This window comes from Carya illinoinensis, chromosome 15, assembly GCF_018687715.1.
Source record: "Carya illinoinensis cultivar Pawnee chromosome 15, C.illinoinensisPawnee_v1, whole genome shotgun sequence".
Classification (NCBI taxonomy): domain Eukaryota; kingdom Viridiplantae; phylum Streptophyta; class Magnoliopsida; order Fagales; family Juglandaceae; genus Carya; species Carya illinoinensis.
The window spans coordinates 40,557,297-40,563,758 of NC_056766.1; the positions used below are offsets into that span (position 1 = coordinate 40,557,297).

The 6,462-nt window shown below is 36.2% G+C and overlaps 1 long non-coding RNA gene across 1 annotated transcript; it reads left to right on the forward strand.

The window, feature by feature from the left end:
• The first annotated feature begins 1,410 nt into the window (after positions 1-1,410).
• Positions 1,411-3,480, forward strand: LOC122296462. Its single transcript, XR_006238565.1, has 3 exons — positions 1,411-1,770; positions 2,339-2,385; positions 3,468-3,480. It is a non-coding gene; the product is annotated as an uncharacterized LOC122296462 (long non-coding RNA).
• Positions 3,481-6,462: the final 2,982 nt, after the last annotated feature.

Here is a 6,462-nt window from a genome sequence, read left to right on the forward strand (position 1 = left end):
TATTTCTGCCTTTTTCAGAACGGTAAAATTAGGGGCATTTGAAATATATATGTAACAACCCGTTAGAAATTTAATTTAAGGAATTTCTATTGGAAATCCCGTGAAAACTCTATAAGTTAGCTTATTGTAATATCCGCTTCTTTCTTCTTCTTCTTTATGAGCCTCGATCTACGTATTGAAACTTATTCTACGTACTGTATCTCGATGGCGTATTCTGAAAGCTATCTTGTGGATTTCAAAGTAAGATAGATATTTTAATGCTTACGAATATTTTAAATATTTTGAAAATATCTATAGAATATATTTTCAGTATTATTATTAGATAAGTATGTTTTAATGTAGCACAATTATAATATTTTAATGAGCTTTGAAAATATTATAATTGTGGATAATATCTTATAGTAAATATTTTAGTTATTTTAAAATATTAAGAGGTTTAACTTTACGTTGAAAACTCTTATTTAAATTAAATGGTTTTATCCTCTTTGAGTGATTAATGATACATTATCAATTTAGATAATGATGAAGAAATATTATTTTATAAACTTTAGTTTATAAAATAATATTCTATCTTAATTCCTCTCAGTGTTTTGTTTAAGTGTTTTATGCACTTTAATTAATTAATGATATTTTATCATTTTATTTAATGATGAAGAAAATATTATTTTATAAACCTTAGTTTATAAAATAATATTCTATCTTAATTTCTCTTAGTGTTTTATTAAAGTGTTTATTTTAAATAAAATACTTACACGTTTTCAAATCAGTGTTTTAATTCATCGTTAGATCCTTTCGAAGATTCCGAAGTGTAGGACTGAGATTAAATACCCAGGCCCCTACTCTTTCCCTTTAGTCTTTTCTCTTTTTCTTTTCTTTCTTTTTTCTCTTCTCTCTCCCTCGTACACGTCCAGCCGTGCTCCTCACTATGCATGCATTTCCTCCACCGTCCGGTCCAAGCTTCCAGCCGGCGCCACCCCCGGCCGCCGTGCCTCACCTCCCACACCGGCGTGACCCTCTCTCACCGGCGACCACAACTGCACCGGTGGTGTGCTTTTCCGACCACCGAGTCTCTCTCTTTTCTCCTTCAAAGAAATGGGTCCTCAACCTTTTTTCACCTCTTTGGACCACCATACACGGTTGAAACGGCCACCAAGCACCACCATTAGAACCACCATGTCAAGGGCTTCCTCCCCATGTCCTTCTTTTCCCCTAACTCTCACTTTTTCTCCGATGGGTCTTCACACACACACGTTCGGTTGCACCGCCGTGCACCACCGTACACGGCCACCCATGGTGTTTCACTACCACCACTTTGTTCCTCTCATCACCATGAACTTCCCCAAGAAATTCCATGGCCAACGGAGCTATGTGGAGCTCTCACTCTCCCTCACTCTCCAAGGCCGAAAATGGCTTCAAACGGCCGATCCGCCGCCGTCAGCCACCGTATGGCCACCACCTCGCCACCACAGCTTCACCACATGTTCCTCTACCTTTCCCTAGCTTCCCATGAAGTTCTATGGCTTTCATCCACCTCAAGCGAACACCTAGCATTTCGTATTTACTGTTCACAGCATGATGCCGACGTGCTCCGCCACCTTCGACCACCACGAGGCCACCATGAGCCTTCCAAGGCCACGCCTAGCTTTTCTCAAGCCCAAACTACCACTTTACGTGGTGGACAGCCACCGTACGCGGTGTTACCGCCACGTACGCTCCTCCGACGCATAACCGTGACGAGCAGCGAGCGACGCACGGGTTAGCCCGTCGATGGTATAACCCTCTATCTCTAATTATTTACGTTTAAAATAGTTGATTGATTGGATTGTAGAATGCGTAATTAATAATTGTGGAGTTCGCTGCGTAGTTGTGAAGCGAAATGTAGTTGTGAAATGTTGGGCTTGAATTATAGTATTGTGGATTGTACCATGAAGTGTGGATATGAGATGGATGCTGTAGTTGTGATATGGCATGATGTGTGAAGAGAGTACGCGTGGAGCGTATTCTGTGTAGTGCAGAGACGCGTCGTGTGACGTGTGCTCTAGTGATGTGTGGCGTAGAAGGAAGGGAGTATACGTGGAGTGTACTCCGTGTTGTATGGCGATGCACCGTGTGATGTGCATCGTGATGGTATAAACCTCTATCTATAGTTATTAACGTTTAAAGTAATTGATTGGTTGGAAACTTTTAGAGTTAGTATGCAAAATCCTTAAGTTATGGGTAAAACGGTCATTTTCCCACATGTAGAGAGTAAAATAAAAATTTTACTCTTTAAGTTAGTATTTTCCATATTTCAAATTATTAGTGATTTAGTTCTAACTTTTAGAATCACTAATTACAGTTCCTCGTGATCGCACTTGAAGTTTTATAAGAAACGCGGAGATCGAGGTAAGTTAGCTTTTAACTTACTAGCAGTCTACTGTGTATGTGTGCTAAGTAAAAGAATTACAGTGTATGTATGTATGTTATCATATATGTCATGCCATGCCAAGTTATCATGTAATTGTCTATTATACAGAATTTATTCTGTCATCAGTTTTTATCTGTTACATAATATATTCTGTCATGTATCATTGTACGTTACAAGTACGTCATGCTAAGTATGCCATCTATTACATGTATGTCAAGTCATGTAATATTCATTGTTGCAAGTATGTCATGTTAAATATGTTGTTTATTATATGTTATGCCATGTTACGAAATGTTTCTCTCTCAAGTTGGTCATGTATTTCAAGTTATGTTCAAGTCAACTTTATATAGAATACATGGGGCCACAACAACTGTGGAGTATGTATTTAACTGCATTGAGTTTGTGTAGAATACATGGGGCCACAACAACTGTGGAGTATGTATTTACACGTAGAATACATGGGGCCACAACAACTGTGGAGTATGTATTTTTCATGTTAAGTCAAGTTTATGTAGAATACATGGGGCCACAACAACTGTGGAGTATGTATTTAACTACAATTGTGATGCGTAAAATACATGGAGCTACAACAACTGTGGAGTATGTATTTTTCATGTTAAGTCAAGTTTGTGTAGAATACATGGGACCACAACAACTGTGGAGTATGTATTTTTAATGTTAAGTCAAGTTTGTGTAGAATACATGGGGCCACAACAACTGTGGAGTATGTATTTACACGTAGAATACATGGGGCCACAACAACTGTGGAGTATGTATTTTTCATGTTAATTCAAGTTTCAGAGCAAGTTCATGCTAAGTCAAGTTTCAGATCAAGTTCATGTCAAGTCAAGTTCAGTTCATGATTCAATTTAAGCTATGTCAATTATGCTATGTTGTACACTAAGTTATGCTTTAATTACTTATGAATTTGATTATGCATTTATGCTTTTACTGTCATACATGTATCATTAGTCTGTATGGAAGTTTTTTGTTAACTTGCTGAGATTTGTAATCAAATCTCACTGTGGTAGTCCCAACTACCATTCCCCCCGAATGGTAGATCTTGTTACAGGACCTGAAGGAGGATCAGGAGCTGACCAACTAGACACAGTCGACTGAACGACGGTGCGTCGTTAATGTTAATATAGTAGTTAAATTACTACTTGTACGATGGAGTTGCATCTCCAGTACTTTTGGATCATAACTATTTTGGAATAGTGCTGAGATCTTAGTTATTCAATGGATCTTTATGTATGAAGTATGTTTTAAGTATTGGGATATTTTTAGTTTGGTGCATAGTATTGCTAAAGAAAAAAATTATCCGCTGCGAATATTGCATAATGTTAGATGCATGTTAGGATTATTGCATCTTATATGTCATGAACGGGGGCAGATAACCTTGTGTTGCATGTCTCGACGCTTCAAATGTCCGTCCGATCCCAAACGGAATTTGGGGGCGTCACAATATACATATGACACAATACTTCCTCTTATTATTTGACTATATATAAACAGTACTTCAATTTTCCTGGTGGTAATCTCATTGGGCCAAATATAAAAAATTCAATGGAAGAAAATGATGCGCAACTTCCTCGGTTGCTTTTCAAGTGAATTAAAGTCCATGCATAATAATATCTCCAAGCTATCCCTGCACTAAAATGTTATGTGTAAATTGCAATATCCTACATCCGTCAATAAATCTCCGATAATAGAATTTCCTTGTAATTTCCATCCCCTCTTTTTCTTCAAGTCTTCAAGTCTTTTCTTTATTTTACGTCTTGTACACTATTGAGTTGTCCCTAGAATGTAATTTTTATAATAATATCTTCGAGCTGTCATTGACCGGAATGTTACGTGCAATATCCTGCATCCGACAATACATCTACGATAATAGAATTTCCATGTAATTTTCATCCTCTCTTTTTCTTCAAGTCTACAAGTCTTCCCCTTATTTTATGTCTTGTATGCTATTGAGTTGTCCCTGCATTGGAATGTTATGTGCAATATCCTGCATTCGACAATACATCTATGATAATATAATTTTCATGTAATTTTCATCCTCTTTTTTTCTTCAAGTCTACAAGTCTTCCCCTTATTTTATGTCTTGTATGCTATTGAGTTGTCCTTGCATTGGAATGTTATGTGCAATATCCTGCATCGGACAATACATCTACGATAATAGAATTTCCATATAATTTTCATCCTCTCTTTTTCTTCAAGTCTACAAGTCTTCCCCTTATTTTGTGTCTTGTATGCTATTGAGTTGTCCCTGCATTGGAATGTTATGTGCAATATCCTGCATCCGACAATACATCTCCGATAATAGAATTTTTATGTAATTTCCATCCTCTATTTTTCTTCAAGTCTACAAGTCTTCCCATTATTTTACGTCTTGTATGCTATTGAGCTGTTCCTGCATTGGAATATTATGTGCAATATCCTGCATCCGATAATACATCTCTAATAATAGAATTTTCATGTAATTTTCATTCCCTCTTTTTCTTCAAGTCTTCCCATCATTTTACGTCTTGTACACTATTGAGTTGCCCTGCACTGGAATGTAATTTCTATATAATATCTCTGAGTTGTCCTTGCACTGGAATGTTATATGCAATATTCTGCATCCGACAATACATCTCCGTTAATAGAATTTCCATGTAATTTCCATTCTCTCTTTTTCTTTAAGTCTACAAGTCTTCCCCTTATTTTATGTCTTGTACGCTATTGAGTTGTTCCTGCATTAGAATGTTATGTGCAATATCCTGCATTCGACAATACATCTCTAATAATGAAATTTTCATGTAATTTTCATCCTCTCTTTTTCTTCAGTCTACAAGTCTTCCCCTTATTTTACGTCTTATATGCTATTGAGTTGTCCCTTGCACTGGAATGTTATATGCAATATTCTGCATCCGACAATACATCTCCATTAATAGAATTTTCATGTAATTTCCATTTTCTCTTTTTCTTTAAGTCTACAAGTCTTCTCCTTATTTTACGTCTTGTAAGCTATTGAGTTGTTCCTACATTGGAATATTATGTGCAATATCCTACATTCGACAATATATCTCTGATAATAGAATTTTTATGTAATTTCCATCCTCTCTTTTTCTTCAAGCCTACAAGTCTTCCCATTATTTTACATCTTGTATACTATTGAGTTGTCTTTATATTGGAATATTATGTGTAATATCCTGCATCCTACAATACATCTCCAATTCATAAAAGGAACGCGGCCACAAACTTCTTCAGGCTTCAGCAAGTACTTCCTTTTTATCCGTCCATTGTGGTCGGCCACTTCTTGTGGTCAAGGACATGATTTTGAATTTAGGAGAAATATTGTTGCTCCTTTTACTTTTTAATCTTTGTTTTTTTTTCTTTTTTTATCGGGAATTAGGTTGTTTTTTAAATTATATTTTGAAATATTAATTATTAATTCTATACATAATCCTGATCAATGACTTTAGACATTAGAGGTCTCTCTCTCCACATAGAACCTCCCTTAACTTTGTGTTGCAGGTTGGTAGGGGCCATTTGAGAAAACTACAAACCCAAAAATACTCCCTTTTGTTGGCGTAAAGAATGCGTGACAGTTGTACAAGAAAACGTATGGCTTGTTGAAAGATTAACACGGCCAAACTTCTCCAGTACACACTGTGGTGGGCCTCTTCTCGGGGTCCATCATTCATTATCTTTGTGTTAAAAGTCTCTCTCACCACATAGAATCTCCCTTATCTTTGTGGTGCAGGTTGGTAGGGGCCATTTGCAGGCCAGTGTACAAAATACGTCCGTATCAGCCTGCATTAATATAAATCAGTCCTTTGTCTTCTTTTACCAACAAGTTGATACAAAATGCAAATCTCTGCTATACTAGTTATTATTCCAACACAATAAATTTCAGCCCTTCCGATCGATACGGTACGAGTCTTTAAGGAAAATGATATAATTCCAACTATATTACAATTGGTCTACAACTGTATATTAAAAAATTATTTTTTTATTGTACTTTAAATTGTTGCTAAGACAATCATTTTGAATTAAAAAATAATAATAAT